Source organism: Gopherus evgoodei, chromosome 5 (genome assembly GCF_007399415.2).
Source record: "Gopherus evgoodei ecotype Sinaloan lineage chromosome 5, rGopEvg1_v1.p, whole genome shotgun sequence".
NCBI classification, from domain to species: domain Eukaryota; kingdom Metazoa; phylum Chordata; order Testudines; family Testudinidae; genus Gopherus; species Gopherus evgoodei.
Window position 1 is genome coordinate 84,000,618 of NC_044326.1, and position 27,633 is coordinate 84,028,250.

The 27,633-nt window shown below is 40.5% G+C and overlaps 1 protein-coding gene across 4 annotated transcripts in view; it reads left to right on the forward strand.

The window, feature by feature from the left end:
- FBXW7 (F-box and WD repeat domain containing 7) overlaps nt 1-27,633 on the forward strand; it is a 274,003-nt gene that overhangs the window by 20,723 nt on the left and 225,647 nt on the right. For 2 of the 4 annotated variants that reach the window (XM_030563521.1, XM_030563522.1), the window contains exon 2: nt 17,103-17,156. The exons of 1 other annotated variant lie outside the window; for it this stretch is intronic. The gene's annotated coding sequence lies outside the window, so the exon portion shown is untranslated. Of the gene's footprint in view, nt 1-11,373; nt 11,583-17,102; nt 17,157-27,633 lie in introns of all 4 variants that reach the window. One more of the 4 variants, XM_030563528.1, reaches the window with a different exon arrangement.

The window sequence follows — 27,633 nt, forward strand, 5'->3', positions numbered from 1 at the left end:
ACATTTAAGACCAAAATAGGTGGTAATTGGAGATATACCAATCTCCTAGAACTGGAAAGGACCTCGAAAGGTCATCGAGTCCAGCCCCCTGCCTTCACTGGCACGACCAATTTTTGCCCCAGATCCCTAAGTGGACCCCTCAAGGATTGAACTCTCAACCCTGGGTTTAGCAGACAAATGCTTAAACCACTGAGCTATCCCTCTCCCCAAGTACAGTTTTTATAACCAGTGTTACCGTATACAGTATATTTTGGATTAAAACCACTACTAATTATTTAATCTTTGTATTTTAATGTTTGTTTAATGTCCTCAAAGGCACTGGGTTGTCAGTCCTCTACATGGAAATTCTGTTCACAGAACAGATACAGTATAGGCTGTTACAGTGCAGGTGTCCCTTAGCAAGAGGCCTAAATAATAGAGCCGTTCAGAAAGTTAGCCTCTAAAATGAAACTTAACAAAATGTAAATACTTGAATCAAAGCCACAGTGAAAAATGTTGTCTGTTTTCTGGTGAGATATACTTGATGATGACCTGGAGGATAAGAATGTTCTTAATTTTTCAGTTTATTTTAGTTTTTAGACTCGAAGGTGCCTTGTAGTGTTATCTAAATTTGTTTTATTTATGCATTTAATAACGGATTGATTACAAACAAGTCACTGCTTTTTGAAGGCAGAAAAGGAGATGAGTGAACTAAGCATACAAAAAGGTAATCTCTTTAGCAAAAGTGCCTAATGCACAGATGTGTGTTTATACAGTTAAATCACTTCTGTTCCATTCCACTCTTTGTTTTTTGTATGTTGATTTTGATTAAGTTTTTCAGGCAGGGATCTTGTCTTTGTATTTGTCTCTAAATCCCCTGTCACACAATTGAGATATATTGTATATAACTTCAGTTTTTTAAAATAGATCCATCCAGCTCTTTTATGGGCACTTGTTTGATAAAAGTACAATGACAATTAACATCAATATCCAAAGCTAATCAATTTGGGCTCTAGGATGCCAACAAGAGAATGAAGTTTCAGAGCTGACATCCCCTCAGTTAGGCTGTCCTGTCCCCTGACTACACTGGAGAGGGCTGTTAAGCATTTAACTTCTTACCACTGTCAGGGTATTACACAAGGAGAGAAGCTGTTCTTAAGATAACAGTACCTTTTGCTAATAACTCCATACAGCCCAAATGTACTCTAATTTTATAGAATCCATTCCTTGTTCCAGAAATGAGTTACAGAATCTTGAGTTTCGTTTTCTAAAATAAACTTCTAGCCCTCATCATTGTGAAGATAATCAACAGTGTTAAATGATCATTGTTTTCCTGAGTCTCTTTCCAACTATCCATAGTCATCTTGATGACTATAAATTACCTTGACCATCTCAGTGGTTGTTGATTCTGAAATCTAAAGATGACAGTTTAAATGTCAGTTACACACAGCTGCCTTTTAAAAGAACATGATTAAGGTTGCAAAGTCACTCAAAAGTTAGGAAAACTCCGAATTAAGGTGGGTTCTGCAACCTTAATTCAGCTGCTTGTGCAGTATGATACAGTCTTTATTACATGATTTTGTATCATTTTTCTAAGGACCCTTGCCTCATTCATTGCACAGGGTGGACCAGCTCAAGAGATTTGGCAAAGTTGCAGGACTGTTTTCAGTTGCTTATAATAGCAAGTGCTGATGACTTAATACACAGTGTTACCAGCCTCGTCTCAAATACTGTTAAATGTTTCATTGCTTTCATTTTTGCAGATATGCTTATTCCAGTGCCAGATTGCCCCATGTTTTCCTATGAGGGGAGTTTAATATCAAAATAAACGAGGGGCTAATGATTGCATTATTTTTCATATTTAATTAAATCTTAATATTTCTGGATGGCCATAGCTGTGAGGGATTTTGCAGCAGAACTTAAAGATGGCTTTCCACATGCTACACCAGATTTTGGTTTATAGGCTTAAATTTAAAGGGCCATTAACTTATATGCCTTTGATCCTCAATTGTTGTAGTTCATTTTGTTGTGTGATACTGTTTTGTGAGATACCCAGGACTCAACCCACTTTCAGCATCAAGTGAATTTTCCAAGTTGTCTTGAGAAATAGCTCTGCATAGATTGTATAGCAGTAATCTAGTTTCAAGGTAGAAAAGAGTTGGATCACTATGGCGAGGTCTAGGTCTGAAAGAAAAGGTATGAAACTTCCAGCTAAATGCAGCTGATAAATAATCTTTGTTACAGCTGCTAAATAGATATGCAGAAACATCTGATAATCCAACCAGACTCCAAATACCAAAGCTGAGTAACAAATGGCAGGCACACTTCCACAACTGAAGGAGCATGGGTCACCTCGGGTATTCCTTGTAGTTATTTTTCTTAACCTACATCATAACTTCATTCTAATCTGGATTAAATCACAGCCATCTTTCTATCATCCAAAACTATATTTTTACATGTCAGCAGGCAAACCCATCAGCTGCATCAAATAGGTCAGCAAAATTGCAGATGCATAGTGGAATGTTATCTGCATATTGGAAAATATCACAGCCCTTACCTATTTTATTGTCTTCCACATTTGGCTTCATATACATGCTAAAAAGGAAAGATGTGAGACTAGAATCTTGTGGCACCCTCATGAGAGTGCCCTTGGGGAAGGTGACCATTTGCCAAGTATTATACCATGGCATAAAAATAACTGATCCATTTGTACAACTCTGCTTGTCTGTCAGAACTTGCAATTGTTACTTTCTTGTGATTAGTGGTATCCCAGGTAGCTTTGTCTGAAGAATTTGAATGGACACTTGACTTGCAACCATTTCCAGAAAACCAGCACTGTCTCTTTCCATACTTTGGTCTAAAACTGGATTGAATAACTAAGTCTAAAGACTCCGGGTACTGCCAGATTTGCTTTGATACCATCTTTTCTAATCGTCCCCAAATTAAAACGAACAAAACAAAATGAGAAACACTGCTAATATCAAGTGATCAGCATTTGGTTAAAAAACTGTTGTTTAACCATCTGGCACTTGTCTTTTTAAAAAAGACATTCATAGCTTCCCTCAGTCACAGATCCGGTGTGTCTCCATCTTGCAGCCAGTCTATATGCCAAGATGATTTCAGTAGAAGAAGCTAGGGAAGAAGATACTTGGGAATCACTGCACTGACAGTCATGGTTTAAAAAAAAAATAATTGGCAAACTATCTCATTAATAAGGCTAAGATTTTGTCACAGATATTTTTAATAAAAGTTGGGCAGGTCATGGGCAATAAAGAAAAATTAATGGAAGCCTGTGATCTGTCCGTGACTTTTACTTAAAATATTCATGACAAAATGGGGGAGCTCAGCTGTGAGGTCTCTGCAGCAGTCAGGCAGCTGCGGGGGCCCACTTGGAACTTCGGGGATCCCCCCACCACCTTGCAGCTCCCAGTTGCCGTGGGCTGAAGTCATGGAGGTTGCTGGAGGTCATGGATTCTGTGACTTCTGCGACCTCCATGGCAACAATCTAGCCTTACTCATTAATAATGGGCTGTGGTGTACGTAATAATTTTCTTGAGAGCCTCAGAAACCAGACTAGTTCCATTAGTCTGAGGAGAGACAACGAAATAGATCTTGCGTTCCAACCTCAAAGAGCACAAGGGAGTGGTCTGTCCATGATAAGTATTGACTCTCCTATTTCCAAACCAAAACCAAGATCTAGGGTGTAATCTGCTGTATATATTGAGTTGGAACCACTTGGGATAACTGCATGATTATCATAGTAGTCATGAAATTCTGAGCAATTGGTCATTCCAGTGAAAAAATCCTCCAGTCCAGTCATAAACAGTAATAATTGGAGCCACAGTCAGAGAACAAACTCTTCAAGGGACCAGAGGAACTAGTGCTAAAGGCTGCACAGCTTTCATCTGCCTAACAAATGGACTGTTCTTGCTCTTGTATCTTTGTCCATAACTCTGATCAAGAGGCTCAAACTCATGCCACATAATCTTGTCTTCCTTCCCCTTATAAATGGTGTGTGCATGTGTGCACGCGTATGGGAAACATCTACATTTCTGGGTTATCATATTATTTGACTTGTGCAGTATTGCTTGACCTTCTCTCGAACACCGTAAAACATGGGTGGTTCAGGTGACTGACTAAATGAGGACAACCATCTATGTAATTGCTTAAGTTCCCACAAATCTGACACACAATGCTCTTAGTAAATCTTTAATAAAGTATAACATCAGTTGCTACCGCCATCCTGAGCGACATAACTTATATCAGCTTAGAGCAGTATAGACACTGCTTTATGTCAGTGGGAGACGTTCTCCCGCTGACATAGCTTCCGCCTCTTGTTGAAGTGGAGTAATTATGTTGATGGGAGAGCGCTCTTCTGTCGATGTAATACATCTTCACTAGATGTGCTAACCGCTGCATCGATGCAGTGGTGCCGATTTAGCACAATAGGGAAGACAAGCCCTAAGATTCAATCAGTTAAACCTGTGGAATGCTATGGAATGCAGAGGGGTTGCACAGATGGGTGTCCATCAGTGGCACAGCAGCTAGCAAACAGAGCTGTAAACGGGAGAGTTTCAGTGGGACTTCTGTTGGAAGAGCAGGTTTTTGTGTTTTGTGTATTGTATTTTGTAGTTTATGTGTGGAGGCTGGTAGGGGCAGTGTGATGGGAGAGAAGCTGAGCCCTAATTTAGGAGGCGGGGCTTGCCTGCTTAGGGGTCCTATAAAGGTAGCCAGCCAGTCAGGCAGCGGCATAGACAGCTACAGCGGCACAGCAGCCAGCAAACAGAGCTGTAAACAGGGGAGTTTCAGTGGGAGTTGACAGGGGAGGTTGCGGGGGAGACTTAAAGACCTATGCGGAGGAACTGACAGGCTAGTGAAGGGAGTGTGTGGTGGTCTGCCAGTGTTCTGGTGCCTTTTGGGGGGTTTGTTCTTGGGTTGTGTTTCTTGGACTAACAGGTTTTAGGTGGGAAGGCTATGACTGAGAGAGAGGCAGCAGTGAAAGACACAATGAGGATGACTGGATGTGGAAGCTGCGGCATATACACGGTACTGGAGGGGGTACCTGAAAAGAGTTTCATCTGCATGAAGTGCTGCCTGATGGAGCTGGTGGAAGAAAAGATCCGAGGACTGGAGATGCAGGTGGAAACTCTGGTTGAGTTTAGAAGGGGGTTCGAGCAGGTGGTGGAGCAAAGACATGAGGCAGCTGAAGGGAAAAGCTCAGACTTGCAGATGGAAGCGAGAGCAAAGAACTCTGAGGGGAGACTGCTGGGGGAGGAAAGTGGACAGTGGAAGCATGTGACTAAGAGAACCAGGCAGAAGAAAAGACGGGCCAGTAAAGGAGAAATAGAGCTCAGGAACAGGTTTGCAGAGTTGGAAAATGAAGAAGGGGCACAGCAGGTGGTCGTTGAAGGTGAGAGGACAAGGAAAAAGAGAAGAACAGCTAGTTCTACAGGTAGAGGGGAAGAGTCAATGGAGACAACACCAAATATGAGCCCCAGGAGGATATGGGATGGGTTGCGGAGGATTGCAAGGGTGAATAGGAATTGAGAGGACTTGCAGCCAGCGGGAGCATGGGATAGATCAGAGAATCACACTGTCACCAGGAAAAGGCAGATCTACATGACTGGGGACTCCTTACTGAGAAGAATAGACAGGCCTGTAACTAGAGCTGATCCGGAGAACAGAAGGGTGTTCTGTCTGCTGGGTGTTAAGATACGGGTTGTGGACTTGAGCCTGAAAAGGATCCTAATGGGAGCGGGTTAGAATCCGCTGATTGTCCTTCGTGTGGGAACAGATGATATGGCTAGATTCTCGCTGGAACGTATCAAGGGAGACTATGCCAGACTGGGGAAGACGCTTAAGGAAATCAAGGCTCAGGTGATCTTCAGTAGGATTCTGCCTGTTCCTAGAGAAAGGCAACAAAGATGTGACAAGATTATGGCAGTCAACAGATGGCTCAGGCAGTGGTGCTATAAGGAAGGCTTTGGGATGTATGGCCACTGGGAAGCATTCGTGGACAGAGGACTGTTCTCTCAGGACGGACTTCACCTGAGTAAGGAGGGAAATAGACTTCTAGGATGGAGGCTGGCACAACTGATTAAGAAAGCTTTAAACTAGGAATTTGGGGGAGATGATTGGGAGATCTCCAGGTAATCTCCATGCTGGAATTTAACATTGAGAGGGAAGAAAACAAAGTAAGAGAGGATGCAGCCGTGGGCAGGAAAATGGACATAAGCAGGAATGGTAGTATAGATACCAGTCTAATTGGTGATACTGGTGGTAGAATGTCTGTGCTTAACCAGGTAAAGAATGTCAGTGAAACCAAACGGCAAAAATTAAGATGTTGTACACTAATGCGAGGAGCCTAGGGAACAAAATGGAGGAACTAGAGCTACTGGTGCAGGAAGTGAAACCGGATATTATAGGGATAACAGAAACATGGTGGAATAGTAGTCATGACTGGAGTACAGGTATTGAAGGGTATGTGCTGTTTAGGAAAGACAGAAATAAAGGCAACGGTGGTGGAGTAGCATCGTATATCAATGATGAGGTTAACTGTCAAGAAATAAGAAGTGATGGAATGGATAAAACAGAGTCTGTCTGGGCAAAAATCACACTGGGAAAGAAAGTTACTAGAGCCTCCCCTGAGATAGTGCTTGGGGTGTGCTATAGACCGCCGGGATCTGATTTGGATGTGGATAGAGACCTCTTTAATATTTTTAATGAAGTAAACACTAATGGAAATTGTGTGATCGTGGGAGACTTTAACTTTCCAGATATAGACTGGAGGACAAGTGCTAGTAATAATAATAGGGCTCAGATTTTTCTGGATGTGATAGCAGATGGATTTCTTCACCAAGTAGTTGAAGAACTAACAAGAGGGGATGCCATTTTAGATTTGGTTTTAGTGAGCAGTGAGGACCTCATAGAAGAAATGGTTGTAGGGGACAGCCTTGGTTCGAGTGATCATGAGCTAATTCAGTTCAAACTAGATGGAAGGGTAAACAAAAATAGATCTCGGATTAGGGTTTTTGATTTCTAAAGGGCTAACTTTAAAGAATTAAGGAAACTAGTTAGGGAAGTGGATTGGACTGAAGAACTTGTGGATCTAAAAGCGGAAGAGGCCTGGAATGACTTCAAGTCAAAGTTGCAGAAACTATCAGAAGTCTGCATCCCAAGAAAGGGGAAAAAAATCATAGGCAGGACTTGTAGACGAAGCTGGATGAGCAAGCACCTCAGAGAGGTGATTAAGAATAAGCAGAAAGCCTACAAGGAGTGGAAGATGGGAGGGATTAGCAAGGAAAGCTACCTTATTGAGGTCAGAACATGTAGGGATAAAGTGAGAGAGGCCAAAAGCCATGTAGAGTTGGACCTTGCAAAGGGAATTAAAACCAATAGTAAAAGGTTCTATAGCCTTATAAATAAGAAGAAAACAAAGAAAGAAGAAGTGGGATCGCTAAACACTGACAATGGAGTGGAGATTAAGGATAATCTACGCATGGCCCAATATCTAAACAAATACTTTGCCTCAGTCTTTAATAAGGCTGATGAGGAGCTTAGGGATAATGGAAGGATGACAAATGGGAATGAGGATATGGAGGTAGATATTACCACATCTGAGGTAGAAGCCGAACTTGAACAGCTTAATGGGACAAAATCGGAGGGCCCAGATAATCTTCATCCAAGAATATTAAAGGAACTGGCACATGAAATTGCAAGCCTATTAGCAAGAATTTTTAATGAATCAGTAAACTCAGGGGTTTTACCATACGATGGAGAATTGCCAACGTAGTTCCTATTTTTAAGAAAGGGGAAAAAAAGTGATCCAGGTAACTATAGGCCTGTTAGTTTGACATCTGTAGTATGTAAGGTCTTGGAAAAAATTTTGAAGGAGAAAGTAGTTAAGGACATTGAGGTCAATGGTAATTGGGGCAAAATACAACGTGGTTTTACAAAAGGTAGATTGTGCCAAAACAGCCTGATCTCCTTCTTTGAGAAGGTAGCAGACTTTTTAGACAAAGGAAACGCAGGGGATCTAATTTACCTCGATTTCAGTAAGGTGTTTGACACGGTTCCACATGGGCAATTATTAGTTAAGTTGGAAAAGAAGGGGATCAATATGAAAATTGAAAGGTGGATAAGGAACTGGTTAAAGGGGAGACTACAATGGGTCGTACTGAAAGGTGTACTGTCAGGCTGGAAGGAGGTTACTAGTGGAGTTCCTCAGGGATCAGTTTTGGGACCAATCTTATTTAACCTTTTTATTACTGACCTTGGCACAAAAAGTAGGAATGTGCTAATAAAGTTTGCGGATGACACAAAGCTGGGAGGTATTGCTAACACAGAGAAAGACCGGGATATCATACAGGAAGATCTGGATGACCTTGTAAACCGGAGTAATAATAATAGGATGAAATTTAATAGTGAAAAGTGCAAGGTCATGCATTTAGGAATTAATAACAAGAATTTTAGTTATGAATTGGGGACACATCAGTTAGAAGTAACAGAGGAGGAGAAGGACCTCAGAGTATTGGTTGATCACAGGATGTCTACGAGCCACCAATGTGATATGGCCGTTAAAAAAGCTAATGCAGTTTTAGGATGTATCAGGCGAGGTATTTCCAGCAAAGAGAAGGAGGTGTTAGTACCGTTATATAAGCACTGGTGAGACCTCATCTGGAATACTGTGTACAGTTCTGGTCTCCCATGTTTAAGAAGGATGAATTCAAACTGGAACAGGTTCAGAGACGGGCTTCTAGGATGATCCGAAGAATGGAAAACCTGTCTTATGAAAGGAGACTCAAAGAGCTTGGCTTGTTTAGCCTAACCAAAAGAAGGTTGAGGGGTGATATGATTGCTCTTTATAAATATACCAGAGGGATAAATATCAGGGAGGGAGAGGAATTATTTAAGCTTAGTACCAATGTGGACACAAGAACAAATGGATATAAACTGGACACTGGGAAGTTTAGACTTGAAATTAGACGAAGGTTTCTAACCATCAGAGGAGTGAAGTTCTGGAACAGCCTTCCAAGGGGAGTAGTGGGGGCAAAAGACATATCTGGCATTAAGACTAAGCTTGATAAGTTTATGGAGAGAATGATATGATGAGAGAGCCTAATTTTGGCAATTAATGTAGCAATTGATCTTTGATTATCAGCAGGTAAGTATGCCCAGTGGTCTGTGATGGGATGTTAGATGGGTTGGGATCTGAGTTACTACAGAGAATTCTTTCCTGGGTGCTGGCTGGTGAGTCTTGCCCACATGCTCAGAGTTTAACTGATCGCCATATTTGGAGTCGGGAGGGAATTTTCCTCCAGGGCAGATTGGCAGAGGCCCTGGAGGTTTTTCGCCTTCCTCTGCAGCATGGGGCACAGGTCACTTGCTGGAGGATTCTCTGCAGCTTGAGGTCTTCAAACCACAATTTGAGGACTTCAATAACTCAGACATAGGTTAGAGGTTTGTTATAGAAGTGGATGGGTGAGATTCTGTGGCCTGCATTGTGCAGGAGGTCAGACTAGATGATCATAATGGTCCCTTCTGACCTTTAAAGTCTATGAGTCTGAGTCCTTGAAGGCTTCATATGAAAGCAATGGGGCTGTACAGGTGTCACTGAGTGTCTAATTGGCTTTCAGAATTTTTATTATGGGTAGTGGTGTGCAAATAGGAAAGTCTATTGTGACTTTCAGATTTTAGGAGCTACTTCTAGAAATGATAGCTAGAGAAATAAACATTTGAGTTGTAAATTGAGCAAATGTACTTTAATCCCAAATTCCACTAAATCTGCAGCGTAATATTCCCCCTTCCCCAGAATAAAACAAAACCCCCAATTACCTTATATATATGGCATTGAGAATGTTTGGTTCCTTTAAAGATCAAAGGGCTTGGTTCACAACAGAGAACTCATTCCTGGGTCATCTTGACAAGAAGTATAAAATAGTTTCTCTTTTCTACCAATTACCTCAGACCTCTAATTCTCTTTTCCTTGTGTACTATTGAGACAAGGTGTTCAGAATATCTTGGCTCACCATTCTGCTCTCACAATCTGTCTGGCTCAAAAATAATATAGTTGGTGTACTTTGTGTCCGGGGGACTACGCTGTATTTTTAATGTGTGTCAGTTACCAGAATGCTTCACAGAAGCTTTAAAATGAATTTTGCTCAGTGAGTGAGTATAAGTCAAGTTCTTCGCAACATAGACTGTAAGGGAAATTTTCATCCATTTTCTTCAACTCATAAAGAGTTTTCAGCCTAAAAACTGCTTGTTTCCACAAATGAACGGTGACATGTTTAAAGTTCCTAATTGCAACTGTACTTCTATGTCTGTTACTAGAGGTGGCCATGTTGTGTAGAAGCTGTCACTTGTAGTGTGGGAGCCCACTGTAAAGACACTTTGTAAACCAGTTTCTATGATTTCATAATGTTTTCTGTCTTGCAGCTTTTTATATAAAGCTGATCATTGTAATATCTATGATATCCGGTTTAAAAGATGATAAACCTCATGTTTTAATTTTTAAATGTTAAACAGTATTGGCTTTTCAGATGCTCTTATTCAGTTACACCCCACTCACTAGAGAGCGGGGAGCAGTACAGAGTTATTGTGGAAGATGAAGGAGCAGGGACCTCTTGGCTGCCAAGGTGCTCTAGTCATTCTTCCCTCTTCAGTTCTAAATGGAAGTAATCCAAGTTACTCAATCTCAATTTATTGAGAATTATGGGCAGTGAAGCATAAGTTTTTAGTTTGCTTTTGAAGGATGCATATTTCCATGTTCAGAGTACAAATCTCCTTTTCTCTTGTACGATATTCAGTACAGAGCATTACCACAGCTTCCTGCATATATACCAAAATGATGGTTGTGGCGTCAAATGTCTGTGTTCCATAAAGTTCGTCAGCTGTATTTATACTGAAATTCAGGTATCTTAGTACCTACGTGTAACGTTTTGAAAGAGTTTAAGAAAAGCTATGAACTTGCCTGACAAGTGGTTGCATGTGCCCAAAAAGGAAACATTTTTGATAGTAATTATTTTTTTGGAATTTGCAATACTTTAAGTTTTCTAAAGCAGGTAATGTGGGAGGCTTGCTTACAAGATAACTGGTGAGTTGTTCCGACAGAACCACAGAGTTGTCCTCTTTCTGAACTGTGAAAGGAACCTGGTATATTGCAGATCTTTTCTGTACTTATTATCCATTTCCAACATCGCCATTGCTGTAATATATCCTCAGACAGAACTTAAATTTCATAGTATGTAAAAATGTGTATCAAGGGGGTTTAAGACTGAGAAAATATAGGAAGACAGAACTTTTTAATGACCTAAATACTGACTCTCTACTTCTGTAAAGCTAAGAAGTAATTAATTCTCCATGCTTACTCAGTCAGTCTTTTCCTCTTTTAAGACAGACAGCTTGTGTCTAATTGGAGCTGGTGGTTTTGAAATGTCGGCTGCTTTCACAAGGGAATGAAACAGGACCACAAAACTTACTCTGCCTAAGATCACAAGCTGAACTCAAATCATGGTCTCAGAAGTAAGAACAGTGGATTCTTTGTGGATTTTAAAGGCCGAAGACAAGTATTATTAATTTTAAATATATGGAAAAATAACACGGTAGGTATTAAATTGTATTGTCGGATGAAAACACGGGGTAAAAGCAACGCATTTTTAATAACACTCGGAGAGAAAAACAGTTGTGAAATTAATCAGTAGTTATAAGTCACTGAGAAATGGCCTCTGTTCTCAGTTCATCGCTCAAGATGGTGTGAAGTTAAAAACAAAACAAGTAGTGAATAACATTCATGAAATTCATCATGTAAATCTACTGCTATCATAAGACAGTCAAAGCTATGCAATCTTAAGAAGAAATGGTTGAAAAACTGGAGGCAAGAAACTTAAAGGTGTACTGGTAATTTATTAGAATGATGCGCGCCCCCCCCCCTTTTTTTTACTGTAAATGAAGTAGCAATTATATAATTGATTTAGTGATTTCAGGCACACTTCTAGGTAAGTGTTTTACCTCATAGGTTGGCACACTTGTTGAAATCATTTTCACTTAACATTTGTCATAGCTATATCTGAAATTAGCCTCTGACGCATTGACTTGAGACTTCAATTATCTAAATTTCTTCACAGTAAACTTTTTTGCCTGGTACAAATAACTTTAGATCATTAAAGTAATAATTTTGGAGATTGTGTACAGTTCACTCCCCTTTTAGATGATGGAATGTCTGTGAGCAGAGGGATGCACTGGCAGTGTTCTGTGTTTGTGGGCCTAGGCAAGCACAGACATTGCCTCCAAATTGTATCCACTTAGTGGCCACTCATGAAGAAGCTGCTCTACGTACTTTGAGGCCTCACAGCTAGTCAGAGAGGATGATGGGAGACGCAGCCATGTAATTCCCTTGCTGTGTCTACCAGGGAGAGGACTGGTGCAAATAGAGAGCCTCTTCAAGGAACAGACTGACAGCAATGGGGAATCTGTAATAGGAGTCATCCTCTCTGCTCTTTTGAGAAATTTCCATTTCAGAGACAGCAGGGCAAGGGAGCACTACTTGATAGCAACCTATCATGGCTTCCTTCCCTCTAGCAGGGAACAGAAAGGCAAGCGTACTCTACTGGAAAAACAGACTTATAGACAAAGTGACTGAAATCATTGCCCAGGGATGTTCAAGTCGTCATTACTGCCAGAAGGCATCACTGTTGCAGCATCTGCGGTAGGAGGGGAGTACCATCAGGTATGCTGACAGGGAGAGCAGAAGGTCCTTTGGCACAGCCTGCAGGGCTTTGAACTTGTCTGCGTTGCGTCTTCACACCTTGATGAGGAGTGTACAGTGACCCAGATAGTAGAGGGACACTTATAAGATGGGATGCTGGTACCCACTGAGTCAGATCCTCTTCATTGCATCAGTTGGCTGTCACCTACCTCTCCTGCTCACCATCAAGTGTGTACTCAGAGTGCCTTTTTAGCACAGCAGCACCACAGTCTCCAACAGGTACACATGTGTCTTCACAGGGAAGGTGGAAAGACTTTCATTCATCTGAATAGACAGACAATGGTGTCTTAACATATTCCCAGATTTGGACCTTAGCGTCCAAAATATGGGTGTTAGCATGAAAACTCCAAGCTTAGTTACCAGCTTGGACCTGGTAAAGCTGCCACCACCCAAAAAATTAGTGTTTTGGGGCACTCTGGTCCCCCAAAAAACCTTCCCTGGGGACCCCAAGACCCAAATTCCTTGAGTCTTACAACAAAGGGGAATAAACCATTTCCCTTCCCCCTCCTCCTTCCAGGTGTTCCCTCCCTGGGTTCCTGGAGAGATACACAGAAGCAAGCTCCGTGAATCTAAACAGAGAGACTCCACCCTCCCTGTCTCCAGTCCTGGAAACCACAAGCACCGAGATAGCTAATCTCTCTTCCACCCCCCTTCACTCAGAGGGAATGCAAAGTCAGGCTCATAAATCTAACACACAGAGATTTTCCCCCCTGACTTCTTCCTCCCACCAATTCCCTGGTGAGTTGCAGACTCAATTCCCTGGAGCCCCCACTAAAGAAAACTCCAACAGGTCTTAAAAAGAAAGAAAAATACATAAAAATGGTCTCTCTGTATTAAGGTGACAAATACACGGTCAATTGCTTAAAAGAATATGAATAAACAACCTTATTCAAAAAGAATACAATTCAAAGCACTCCAGCAACTACACACATGTAAATACAAAAGAAAAAAAACAATAAACCCCTATTGTTTTATGATCTTTGTACTCACAACTTGGAAACAGAAGATTAGAAAGGCAGGAGACAGAAAAAATCCCTCTCATAGCCGAGAGAGTACAGGCACAAGACAAAGAACAAAGAATACACACACCCAAAACTTCCCTCCACCCAGATTTGAAAAAGTCTTGTTTCCTGATCGGTCTTCTGGTCAGGTGTTTCAGGTTACTCCTTTCCAGGTGAAAGAGACATTAACCCTTAGCTATCTGTTTATGACAACTGGCTTCCTCAGGAAGTCACCCTGTATGTAATACAGGACACCAGCAGCAGCCTAGTGGAAGGGCTGAATAAGAAGAGGAAGATGACAACAGTGGTTTTTGTGCATTGAGGGGAGAGTTGGGAGGAGTTGTGTGAAGAAATGCACCTTTTTACCCCCCTTTAACTTTTTCTTCCAGATAATGTGAGAAGGTCTACTGCTTTTGCTGTCAGCATGATTCTTAGGTTTAAACAGAAGAACGGCCATAGTGGCTCAGACCAAAGGTCCATCTAGCCTAGTCTCTTGTCTTCTGACAGTGGTCGATGTCAAGTGCCCAGAGAAAATGAACAGAACATTTAATCATCAAGTGATCCATTCCTTGTCTCCTATTCCCAGCTGCTGGCAAACAAAGGCTTGGGACACCATCACTGCCCATCCTGTCTAATAGCCATTGATGGAATTATCTTCCATGAATTTATCTAGTTCTTTTTTGAACCCTGGTATAGTCTTGGCCTTCACAACATCCTCTGGCAAGGAGCTCCTACAAGTGGGAATGTACAGAGGCTCTCAAAGCGGAAAGAGGTTATTTATTGGTAATTGTTTTTCAGGAGAGATTCTTGTGAATTCATACTATCAGTTCACCTTCCCACCTAATTCTGAATTCTCTATAACATCAGAACTCTTGTGTTTTGGGAGAAGGAACTGAGATGTGTGTGATCTACTTTGCAGTGTAGATTAATAAGATTTTCCCTCCTGAGAGGTTTCAATTGACATAACTTTTCAAGGCAGTTCTGCAGATTTCTATCAGTCTCTTTGTTCTCTCTTCTGCTACTCGGTGCCACAGCAGTGTCTGGCAGCCAGAAGAAGCAATTTCAGGTCAAGCCCTGCTAAGCCCCTGATGCTGTAGGCTGCAGCTTGAAGTACTTTTGTCATGTTGGAGCTGTGTCTGAACTGGACATGCTCAGTGTGAATAGAATTCTCTGAAAATTAAGCCACCATATTCTAAGAAGTCTCTACAGCACATGTACAAATGGTGATTTTTTTTCTTCCAGAGGCTTATAAAGCTGCCGAATTTGGGTGGATTTTTTACAGGAATGGCCAAAGGCACCTCTTTGGCTTCAGGGCGATCCCTTTACCAAACTTCAAGCCTCTGCTCCAGAGCATGGAGGCTGTAGAGTTTCTCAATAGAACAGTTGTATGATTTTATTATTGTACACATGGCTTTGTTTTGTTGTTTTGCTAACCTCTTTCTCTGAACCAGCAGACCTGCTTTTTTAATGCTAAAACTTAAAAGCTCAGTATAAGACAAACACCCATCATGGAAAATTTCAGCCCAAATGGTTGAAGTTTGGCTAAGCTGTAAGCAAATGAAAACAGGGTTTTATAATGGGAAATGTTGGACAGCCTGAGTTTATAGATGTTGATGCCACCACCATATATAGAGCAGTGAAACCAAGGCTGAAATTGTTCAATTGCACTGAGCAACCTGCCACACTTAATTAAATAGATGCTTATTTCTCATTTGCTATGATTAATTTGTTGTATGGTTAATTGTTAATGTTTGAATTTTTTGTTCAGATTTGTACTCAAGTAGTTGATTTGTTTGCTTTTTTTGACTTCTCTTTTGATGCCCGTCTCTGTCCTGAAACTCATTAGACTTGGGAGTTAACCAGGTTGTCAGTATTGAAGGTTGAATGCCATCAAGAATACTGTGGAGAAATGCTAGCATTCATCAATGAGTAATTTAATCCACAAACACAAATTCAGCTACTATCTCTATGCTGATGACTGACAGAACTCTTGTCTCGAGATCTGTCTCTTTCTGTCCCAGTGAAAGTCATCTCCTCATAGATGTCTAGCCATCAGCTCAAGTTAAATATGATTAAAACAGAGCTCTTGATCTTCTGTTCTCCTGCCGACAAAGCTGCTGCCACTCGTTGGGGGAGGAAGTTTTTTGTCGTCAGGAGAGCTCTCTCCTTCCAACAAACAGCAGCTACACTGCGTACCTTTTAGCGGCATGGCTGTAGTGGCACAGCAGTATGGCTAAAAGGTGCATAGTGTAGACAAAACTTTACTCTTGCTGATTCTTTCTGCTGAATGTCTCTGAAAATGGCCTTTCATATCCATCCACACACCTAAACTTCGATTACTGCAACCTTCTTTTTTTGCTACATTTGATTAATGCAACGTTACCCTACTCCTATCCATTTAGAATGCTACTGCAAAGATTATTTTCCTAGCACATCACTTTGACCATGTCACTTTTCTCTTTGCATCCCTCCACTGGCTACCTCTTCTCTATCACATCAAATATAAACTACTTATCTTTTGTTTTCAAGCCCATTCACAACCTGTCCCCACCCAACCTGTCATCTCTCATTCACTATTGAGACATTGACTTCTGCCTCCCAGAGTCACATGATGCTAACCTCCCTTGTCCACCTGTTAAATTTTCAAGTGGGCATCTTTGTGCTTTTCCACATGCTACCCATCGTTCTTGGGGGGAACTACCCAGGAAGATCTGTAAAACTATCTCATTATCTTCCTTCAAATCCTTCCTTAAAACTCTCCTTTTTCATCACATTCACAAAAAACTTAACTGTTAGACTGCTGAAATGCTGAAACAACAGCCTATCCTGCTGCCCAGTGTGGTCGTTGTTTCTTTGTATACTACCATCTGTCTGTCTGTATGCACTTAGATGGTAAGCTCTTAAGGGCAGGAACCATCTCTTTGTTTTGTATTTTGTGCAGTGCCCAACCCAATGTATTCGTCCTCCATGACTAGGCCTCCTATGGTAATACAAATAATAATCACTGATGTTGCTCTTTTTGATATACAGAAGCATTTCTAAGGAATCATCAGCTTGCAGCTGCTGGAGGAAATGATATCCTGTCTTTCTTGTGGTAGTTCTTATAATTGTGATAAGCTGTGTTTGCCTGCACCCTAATGTTACAAGTTATTCTTCAGCCTCTCTGGTATTATTCATATAATGACAAAACTTTCTTAATGTATGATTTTACTGTCTTCATTTTGAGCCTTGTCCTAAGAGCAAGGAAGACAGTTTGTTTATATTAAATGTAAATTAATTAAGGATTGTATAGTTAATGTAGGATTACTTGCTGTTTACATGGGTTTTAAAAAATACTCTTTTTTTTTATTATACAGGCATAATATTAGACTACCAGAGAGACTGTGAGAAGATTATTTTAAAGAAATCTGGTGAGTAACTGTTAGCTTTTTCTTCTCCTTGTTCATAAAACCGTATAGGGGCTGCTAATCACTCTGTTTTTTTGGTTAGATACAATATATTTTGATGAAGGAGCTCATTTAAAAATGTTTTCTACAATCCTACATTTATAGGGTTTTTTGTTCTGCGTCTGTGCTTACACGAAGAACTTGCAACGTAAGCAGACCATCATTTCACTGCGCGAAGTCCTTGTTTTAGTAGTAGTTACTCCTGTCACAGTATGTGCTGTAGGATTTGTGCTGATACAGCAGTTAGTTGCAAAGACTTACAGAGCATGTAGTTCCATCTCAGAGCCAAGAACTAATGTGATGGGATTTTATTAGTAGATATCTGGTTGAATATTAGTACTCTGAAGCTAGTAAATAGATTAGTTTGTGCACACCTGGGTGTCCCCCAACTCTTGAACATAGAAGTTGACCTTGTCACTCCATATTTGAGAATAACTCCTTTTGATTTTGAGTGATTTATGTAAGAAGTGCAGAAGACAACTGCGTATTTTTCATGGGTGTCCATACATTACGTGTCCTTGTGGTTTTTCTGTTAATTGTGGAAGTTTTGTTACAGTTTGGGAAAGAAATAATGTAGTGACCCTTCTGACCAAAATCTCAGTGGTGTTATATGTGCTGTGATATCATACATGAGCCCTGTACAGCACCTTGGCAGACAGAATATCACTAAGCTCTACTTACTCAAAACCGTCTATGGTAAACTAGGAAGAAAAATCTTCCCTAAAATTATAATCTGTGCAGGATTCTCAGAGAGTTTTTATCCTACTTAGCGCAAGACAGGTGAAACACCACAAGTGCTGAAATTCTGCTTTTTTGCTGAGGAAGTTAATAATCTTATGTCTGAAGGCAGATGCCAGTGCAGGATTGCTGAGAGCACAAAATCCTTCTAGGATTGTGAGTGGAAGTGGTTTTTGTTTTGTTTTGTTTTGTTTTAAATAATAAAAGGAGCAGGAGCCCAGATTCTGAACTAGTAGAGCACTTAGGCAAAAAAAAGAAAAATATATCTGAAAGACAAAAATGGCATTTCTGTAGTTGAGTTACTACATTCAAAATATTTACATGTGAGACTGTATTGCTGATAATGATCTCTTTAATTGGCATTATTTTGACATGTATACTAAAATATTATCTATTAGAGGGTTTTGAAATAATTTTTTAAAACGTATCTCCTAAAAAAAGTTTAGGGGGTTATTTCTTTTGAAACTATGCTGTACTTTGAGTAGTATTTATTTAAAAAAAAAAACAACCCAATCCCACCACAACAAAAAGCTAATTTGCAATTGCCAGCCTTCTTCCTTTTAAGTAGTATTGCAAAGACTGGTTGTATACAAAGACTTTTATTCCTGCCCTTTTTCCCCAGACGAACAGGGGCTTTGGCCAATGGGTTGAATATCTGGGTGGATGACATTAAATAATACTGAGATAACATCTTCCGTTCAGTCCCAAAGCACTTTACAATTATTATGCCTTAAATCCTTTTTAGGGTAGGTTGGTAAGTAAGGACTTAAGATTGGGGGGGGAAAATTAATGACTAGGAAAACAAATTACTGGCAGAAAAAAGGAAGCAATAGGCTGAAATATGGTTTTGAAGCAGTAGAAATGCCAAGGGTGACACTGGGGAAATTGCTGAAAGGAACTGAAGCTGTCTGAAAGACTTCTAGAATGACACTTTCTTTCTTCCTTTGATGTGACCATTGGTCCAAATGTTGCTGGACAAATATCGTGAAGTTAGATGCTAACAAATTGGGAAGAAATATTATTTTTATTAAAATTTTCAATATCAAAAGTTGCACCTTAAAATTACATTATTACAGCTGAATTTTTGCATTTCACTGTCATACTTTTCTGTTTTATCTAGTTTAGAAATTAATATAGCCTAGTCACTTTCATTTTCTAGTCAATTTCATTTTCTGTTTTTGTGTGGTATTCAGACAATAGTGTGGTATTTAGTTTGGTAATAAACAGTTTTTCCTGAGCGTATTAAGACTTCTATAGGTCATACATTTGGAAACCTGAAATCTTTGTGGGTCAAATTTGACCCACAATATGGACATGGTTAACCACTTAGTACATTTTTCAAATTCCCAGTTGTTTAATAATCCTTGGCACCTTGAAAATTGAATATTGCCTAATGACTTTGTTCTTTTACCTAAAGGATACTCTCTTTCTTTCTCTATCACCCTGTCATTTATGGGTTTTGACTTTTTTTTCATCTGCTTGTGTACCAATACTATTCATGTCATGATTGGTCTAGAAATAAAAAACGTGCATAAGTTATGTTTGGAGTGCAGAAAAAACTCTACTTAAATATTGTGAAAGATTCTTTGTAAATAACATATAGAGACTGTAAGTATTCAAAAGTGAAGGGATATTGCCTTATTTAGTAACAAATATAAGGATATTACAAGGTGGCCTTCTCCCAATCCATCAGTACTCTTCCTCTTGAATTACCCATGTTCTTGGTTTCCTAAGGATGGTCTTGGAGTAACACCATCTTTTTTTCCTGTTCACATTCTCTCTGTTGTAGCAGTGTGATAACTTTTCCATAGTTAAGAGTAAGACCAGCTTTCTCTGTAGAATTTGATTTGTCGAAGTGTTCTAAAATCTGTACCTTTTCTCATATTGCCTTGATTTTTTGTTTCTTTTAGGGGGTATTGAGTTTAGTCAGAGATCCATATTTGGGGCTATTCAAAACAGGAGTTTCCAAGGTACTGCTCCCTAGAAAAACTAGCTTCTTTTTTTTTTTTTAAGAGGTGGTATGGTTTGCAATTTTTTGTGCACAGATAAAGATCAAAACAGGGCTGAGTTCATAGCATCAGAGTCTCAAATGCTTGAGAGTTACCCCAGTAGTGTGCATGCCACGCACTAGCCCTTGAGAGGAAATTATTTTACAATATTATACGAAGAATTTGGTTCTTCGTTTAGTTGGTCTAAAAAGCACTTATAATGCTAAAAAGCCCCATGAATTACACAAAGGCCTGCTCTATACTAGAAAATTAGGTTTTTAATTTTGGGGGAATGTATTCAGAGTAGATTTATAAAATATGTGAATATGTATACATTCAAATGATTGCTGGCAGGGGAGGGGCATTTTAGCGATTGAGGAGTGGGGGGAATAAAGATGAGAAGAGAAGCATTTGGGGCTGCATCAAGGGGAGAGAGGATTATGGAAGGGGGATAGATGAGAATGGGTGCTAGTGGAGGTGAGAAGAATTGGGGGCTGGTAGAGGGAGAGAGACACTGGGAAGGGAACGTGAGGGTGAGGGATAGGGACTCTGAGGAAGAAAAAGGGGCAGGAAGATGTCAGCCCTCATTATCCCCTGCTGTGTGTACACCAACATTTTGGGCCCCACCTGCCCCTGTAGGGGCCCTGATACTTTCTCCCTTCCTCCAGTCATGTTAGCTGGGATATAGGGGGGCCATAAAACTCTAGGGGGTCTGAGTCATGCTCCCTGCCATCCTGTCTGTTTGTGTGCCAGGATCTAGGGGGCCCCTGTTCATCCACAGGGGTCAGACTTGCTCCATGTCCCCCCTCATGTGAGCCAGGTTCTGGGGCCTGACTTTCTTGAGGGTTGGGAGTCTGAGCCCTCTGTCCTTTCTCCCCATGTGAACTGGGATCTGGGATCCCTTTCATCCTGGGGGTGTGTGAGCCCTGCTCCCTCGCCCCTGTGTATGTGGTAGGATGTGGGGGTCTCTGCCCATCTTTGGGGTTCAGATTTTCCCCCTGCCCCAATCACTGGCTCTCCTGTGAGCCAGGTTCTGGAGGGTGGTTGTCTTTCTGGGGAAGTCTCAGACCCTCTGTGACATTCCCCTGGTATTATCTGGACCGATGATCTGCTGGGTCACTCCAATCCTTGACTCTGGGAGCCAGCCTTACCCTGCTCTGCTGTGAGAATCTCCAGTCCTGGGCTGTTCACGCACAGCCTCTGGCATGTAAGCTGCTTGGATTGTGCAACCGAATGACACTAGCCAATATCTCCAGTCCCAAACACAACTCTAGGAACCTCTGTCTTGCAGTGTCCAGTTACGCCCGCTGGACGCTGCAGGCTTGTATGAGTTTGTCAGTTTAACAAAGAAATTGATATGTACCAGGCTTGTTATCCCAAGACATTCCTGAGAACAGCTCCCTGAAAAAACAGCTTTTCTTAAAGTTCGCAGATTTTACCAATGTTTGTTGCAGGGAATAGTGGGGTTTTGAGACAGAAAGAGGCACACCAGTTTTCTCTCACATGCTTAGAAGTACTGTAACCGCTATGTAATAAAACTGTTAGTGTCATGTCTGTGATTTCTCACTGGCTTTGTTACCAATTACATATTGTAGACATCAGGGCTGGCTTTAGGGTGATTCCCCCAATTCCCGGGAATCGGGCCGCACAGCGTCCGGAAGAGGAACCCCGCACCTTTCACCAAAGTGCTGCCAGAAACAGCAGCAACCGATTAAGCTGCTGCCAAATTGCCGCAGCTATCTTCGGCGGCAGCTCAGTTGCCGCCGCTGTCTTCAGCTGCATTTCGACAGCAGCTCTTTCGAATTGGGTCCAGCACATCCTAAAGCCAGCCCTGACAGACATTTCAAAGCACAACTATTATCCCCTAACACTGCAAAAAAAGTATATGTTAGAGTGTGGAGGATTTAGGAAATACATAGTCCATATGTGACCGGATGAAGAGAACAGCGGACAGAGACTCAGAATACCTGAGCTCCGTTTCCAGCTTTTCCACTGGCCTGGGTCTTGGGCCAAGTCTCTGCCTTGCTGTGCTTCAGTTTCCCCATTTGTTCAAGCAGATGAAAAGTGCTATGTAAGAGCTACATGTTGTTGTTATTCTCTGTCCACCACGTCTGTACTTCATGCCTACATGATAATTGCAACTGCCTGAAAAACTGCTGACTCTTACTCACAATGTTTCTTTTTCTGTTTAAAAAAAAATCCTAGAAAATTAAATGGCAAAAAGCTTTAACGCAGAGTTAAGGTTCTCCAGGTAGTGATAGCTCGTGACCTTCCAGGATGTTGAGTTCAGTAAAACTCAGACATTAAAAACAAGAAATAGAGAAATAAAGTGCACAACCGTGCTATTTTAACTCCTCCCTCTTTGAAAGACGGCCCCATAAGCCTATAATATACATTTACATGTTGCCTTTGCCCTGTGCTGAACAAGGATTTCCTACACTCAGGGCTTGTCTACAATTAAAACAGTGCAGTGTTTCAGTGAAAACACTGTCTATGCTAAGAGCAGGGTTCTCTTGTCGATGTAGTTTACTACACCTCCCCGAGAAGTAGTAGCTATACTATCTACACCATGGTTAGATTGGTTTAATTGCATTGCTCAAGGGTGTGGTTTTTCACACCCCTGAGCAACATAGTCATATCAACCTAATTTCCCCATGTAGATCAGGCCTCATACACTTAGCCTACTCCACAGAAAAAACATCATTACTAAAGTTTACAACTCCTTCAACCCCTTTTTGCAACCCTTATGCACACAATACGCTTATGCACTCAATACCACGAAACATTCTTTCACTTACCCTTAATTAAATTCTCAGACCGCACTTATCTCCCACCTAGCTGCTGACAGTCCCCGTTGCAAGAAGACCCTGTGCCCCACTACTGATCCAGTCTGCACTTCACAGAGCTGAAATGAGTCATACTGAACCTCTGAGTACACATGCACCTCCTTCCTTTGATCACAGGGTTCAGGGAGAGAGGCTCACATAGACCCACACAGTCCCCCAGATCTCCTCATACCATAATCACAGCTTTTCAAAGCTGCTCCAACTAATTCCTCCACCATTCAGTACAGCTCCACTTAACACAATGAGTGCAGCCGGAGTGCATGCCAGCTGCAGGGGGTGCAGAAGTACGATTGTGTAGTCATCATATACCTTATACTTTATATTTCTGGGTTTTCACAAGTCTGAGTTTTACTGAATTTTATGTTATGGAAGGGTACAAGCCATCACTGGGTAACCTTAACTCTGCATTAATGAAGTTTTTTGCCATTTAATTTATCAAAGAATAAAGCCTTTAACTGCGCTGCTAGTAAAAACAGTTTCTGAGCCAAATTATCTTACATTTCTGAGATTAGCAGTCCTTCATAACACCTTGTCTAGATGAGGATAAATGGTGAGATGTTAAAACATGTTAGCTATCGTATGTATTTGAAAGTCTAATACAGAAAAGTCATTGCATACTTTTTAACATGTTAAATTGGAGGGAGTCTAAACTCTAACTTAATTTATTTAGCACAAGCTAAAGTATACAATGATGCGTATATGCATGTAGTGGAAAATCCAGAAAGAAGATCCATCCATCCATCCATCCAGGGAACATGAAACAATGGGTGTTACCATAATTGTTTCATGTTCCCCGGGTATATAGATATCTTCCTTCTGTATTTTCCACTACATGCATCCGATGAAGTGAGCTGTAGCCCACGAAAGCTTATGCTACAATAAATATATTAGTCTCTAAGGTGCCACAAGTACTCCTATTCTTTTTGTGGATACAGACTAACATGGCTACTACTCTGACAGCTAAATACATGGTGGAACATATTTGTTTAGCGTAAGTAGTTAACAGATATTTCAAGGGGCCATTCAAGATTAGCTGACTTGAGTTAGCATTTTATGTTTACATTTTTTCTGCTTTTATTTAATCGGTTTGATTTATCATTTTAAATAATTTAACTAGTGATTGTACAGTGATGCAGAGTTTCCATCTCTGTTTGCATTGGTTGCTTACTGATTTGTGATTGCAGACATATGCACATATGTAAAAGTTGGCTCATAGCTTACATATAAATGCATGGATGACCTCACTAATATCAAGGTGCGAGACAGATTAACCAAAACTTGCTAATGTCCAATAAAATAATAAGACATAACATCCAGGGCTGATCCTCATTCTTTCATATATAAATTTTTAAGTATTAGTAACTGTAACGAGATTTTTTTTGGAAGGTTTGCTGACTATCCTCTAGATTTATACCAGTGGTTATATATATTTTGTTTTTAATTTTTTTTTTTTGGACAACTTTTCCCCCTTTAATAATGTCCAGTAATTTTAACATAAGCATTGGTTCCCCTGCTGGTCAGATACAAAGACAGCCTAGAGCTGTCATTTAAGTAGCTGAGCCCTCCGGATCCCATTGCTTGAGCAGCGTAGCAGGAAGCAACAACATTCCTATCTAAGCAGGATTCCAGTGTTTATTTTTGCATTTCTGTCTATTTACTGTTGTAGACACAGTTCTTCTTTGTGTTTGAAGTTACTGGAGCTGGCCTGCCAAAAGTTAAACATAGAGAAGGTGGGTGAGGTAATATAGTTTGGACCGACTTCTGTTGATGAGAAAGACAAGCTGTCGAGCTTACACGGAGCTCTTCTTCAGGTCTGGGAAAAGTATGCAGAATGTCACAGCTAAATACAAGGCAGAACAGATTGTTTAGTATAAGTAGTTAACACACATTTCAAGGAAGTATTCAAGATGAAGTGACCTGTTAAAATCTGTCCAGTCATAGGAGGGAATAAGTGGTGGTGGTGGTGGGGAAGTTGGGGGTGAGAGGGGGGTTAGTGGGTTATAAATTGTTGTAATAAGCAGTAAATCCAGTGTCTGTATTCAGTTCATGATTTTTAGTGTCTAGGACAGTTACGAATTTAAGCTCCTAGACTTATCTTTTGATTGTGTTATGCAGGTTTTCTTTGAAGATCAGGACTGAGAGGTCAGATATAGAGTGTTTGCTTTGTGAAAAGTGTTCACTCATAGGTGATACAATGTATTATCAGTTTTCTGTGTTTGCTCTTTTGAGAACAGAGTGACTGTCTGGTTTCACCAGATAGTTGTTGTTGAGTCATTTAGTGCACTGGTCAAGGTACACCACATGTTGTGATAGGCCTGTGTAGGACCCATGGATCTTGAAAGGTGTTTTGTGTGTGTGCTGGGGAAGTGTTGATCATCATAGCAGTGGAGATATGTCTTCAGGTTTCGCGTCTGATGCTTCTTTGTGTTGGTGTGTCCTAATCTGAGGGGAGCTTGCTTCTGATGATGAGCTTGATGAAGTTGAGGGGTTCTTTCAAGGCCAGTAGAGGGGGTTCTGAAAAGATTTTTCATCGAGCATGGGTCATAATTGTTTGATGGTACCCATTGTCTTGTGAATATCTTGGGACCAATGAGCCACAACAATACTGTATACAAAAGTTAAACATGTCTCTTCCCCCCTACTCCACCTATCCTCTTCCAGCAGCATAGATGGTAGAGGAAGAAAAGCAAGAGCAGGATTTTTCTGACTAATTTTCTGGATCTACGTTCAAGGTGAATTGGTGGGATTTTTTGAAGTGGTTCTCATTACCATAGTAATAAGCACATCACAATCTTTAAAATATTCATCATTGGAACACCCCTGTTAGGTAGGGAAGTGCTCCTATCACCATTTTACAGATTGGCAAGTGAGACACAGAGAGACTAAATTGCCCAGGAAATTAATGATAGAGCAGGAAACTAAACTTGTGTTCCCCAAGTCCCACACTAACACCAATCACTGAACTATTCTATCTGTCGTCTAACTTTCAGGGCTCAGAGATAGGCCTGGACAACGTGACCTCCTGTGTAAACACAGGAGGAAATTAGCTAAGTACCTTCTTTCCCTTGCTCTGCTGTGAACAACCTGGCAGATTAGTTTAATTTATCTGTTGTGTCCATGTACTTGTAAAATTCACAGCTACCACTTCATTCTCTAATTCTTTTTGCATCAGTATAATGCATGGAGGAGACATATGATAGCACAAGCATCATATGAAGAGTAATCAGGATACAAAGTCCCTATATGGTTTGCCATATGTAGGTAAGATTAAGAAAGCACCAGATGAAACTATGCAGGGTGTAGTAAGCAGTGTTCTGTACAGCAGTCAAAAATAGTGAAAAGCTTGCACTTCCGAACCTTAGGTGCTCATTCCTCCATAACCATGTCAATTCCTTGAGCTGAGAAGCTTTCTGTATCCATGAAGGATATGTGTATATGTGTATATACACACAGATGTAGAGTCTTGTCACTTCCTCCTGTTAGAAGGAGATCGATAAAGAAAAATATAAGTATTTGAGTGCTCTGTTTTTAGAGTCATGAGATACTCTGAATTTATTTTCCTTTATTAATCATGGAAATGGAAAGCGTAGCCAGGAAACGGGGTTTGCAGAATACTCAATCTCCTTTCACCACTTTGGGCTGCCTTTACACTTTCCTAACTGGAGGAAGTAATTCCCCTTTTAGGATTGTCAAACATGATATAGTAGAAAAGAAGTTAACAAGCAAGATGCTTTCCCCTTTCTTTGTTCACATCTGTTAATGCATTTTGATGTTAAACATTGCCAACTTCTGCTCTTAGGAAGACCCAGCTCTTCGTGCCAGAAGGTTAATGGGTATACAGAATATAATTGTCTTTTATTTTTAAAGCTTTAATTTTTTAGCACATGTAAGTTGTTCTTAATAGCTTTTTAAACCCTCATAACCTCTTGGTATTGTAAAATAGCATTTTCTCATGTGTGTGTGTCTCATGCAGATTGTGTTCGCTGTAGCAGGGGTTAGATTGGGTAGCGAGCTTTGGACCTGTAACCTCCTAAAGGGTTATTGGGGGAGGGGGGAAAAAAAAAAAGAAATTTTGACAATGAGTTACAACACTGAAGAATTAAGATGGACTGTTTAAAATGTTAATGTTTACAATGAAACAGTTTGTCCAAATAAATCCTTTGTTTAGAAGAATAAACATACTGTGGACAAGAGGAGGGAAGAAAAGAGGCGAACAAGACAGTTGCAATGAATTCCTATGCTTGGATCAAACAACTCAGATGTTAATGTACACAGACTTGTCTTTAAAGCAGCTGATTACTGTAAATATTTCTGCTTCCTAAACTTAATTAAGGCCAGTCCATTTGTTTTTCTGCAGAGTAAAGGGGTGGAAAGAGTAATAAATGACAACACAACTTTGTTCACAATTTCTTTTATGCTTTGTGCTATGGTTCTTGAGTAATCTGAAAGTGTATCAGGGATGCCCCACAAATACAGACTCTTCCGCTCCTTCTTTTCAATGTGGAGATTAACTTGACAGGAGTCCTGTTGAGAATTTTCATAGCAGAGAACCAGAAATGGTGAATAAATGCCTGCTTTCCAGATCTGCTTACGTTTCAGACTTGTGGTTTTATCTAGGAGAAAATATTGCTGAAAAACTGGGTTGTTGCAGGAAACAAGATGATTAACCTGTGGTATCTGCTTTCCTGAGATGTTGATGAGAGAAATGGCTTAGTGCATTTCAAAAAAGGTCCATGTTCTGAATGAGAATAACACTTGAAGTTGCAAAAAATTGCAAGTTTTCAGTTCTCATTCTTTGGGATATAACTTGATCACATTGTGTCAACTTCCTCTTGATAAAATATTGCAGTGTTTGGTATATTCCCTGTC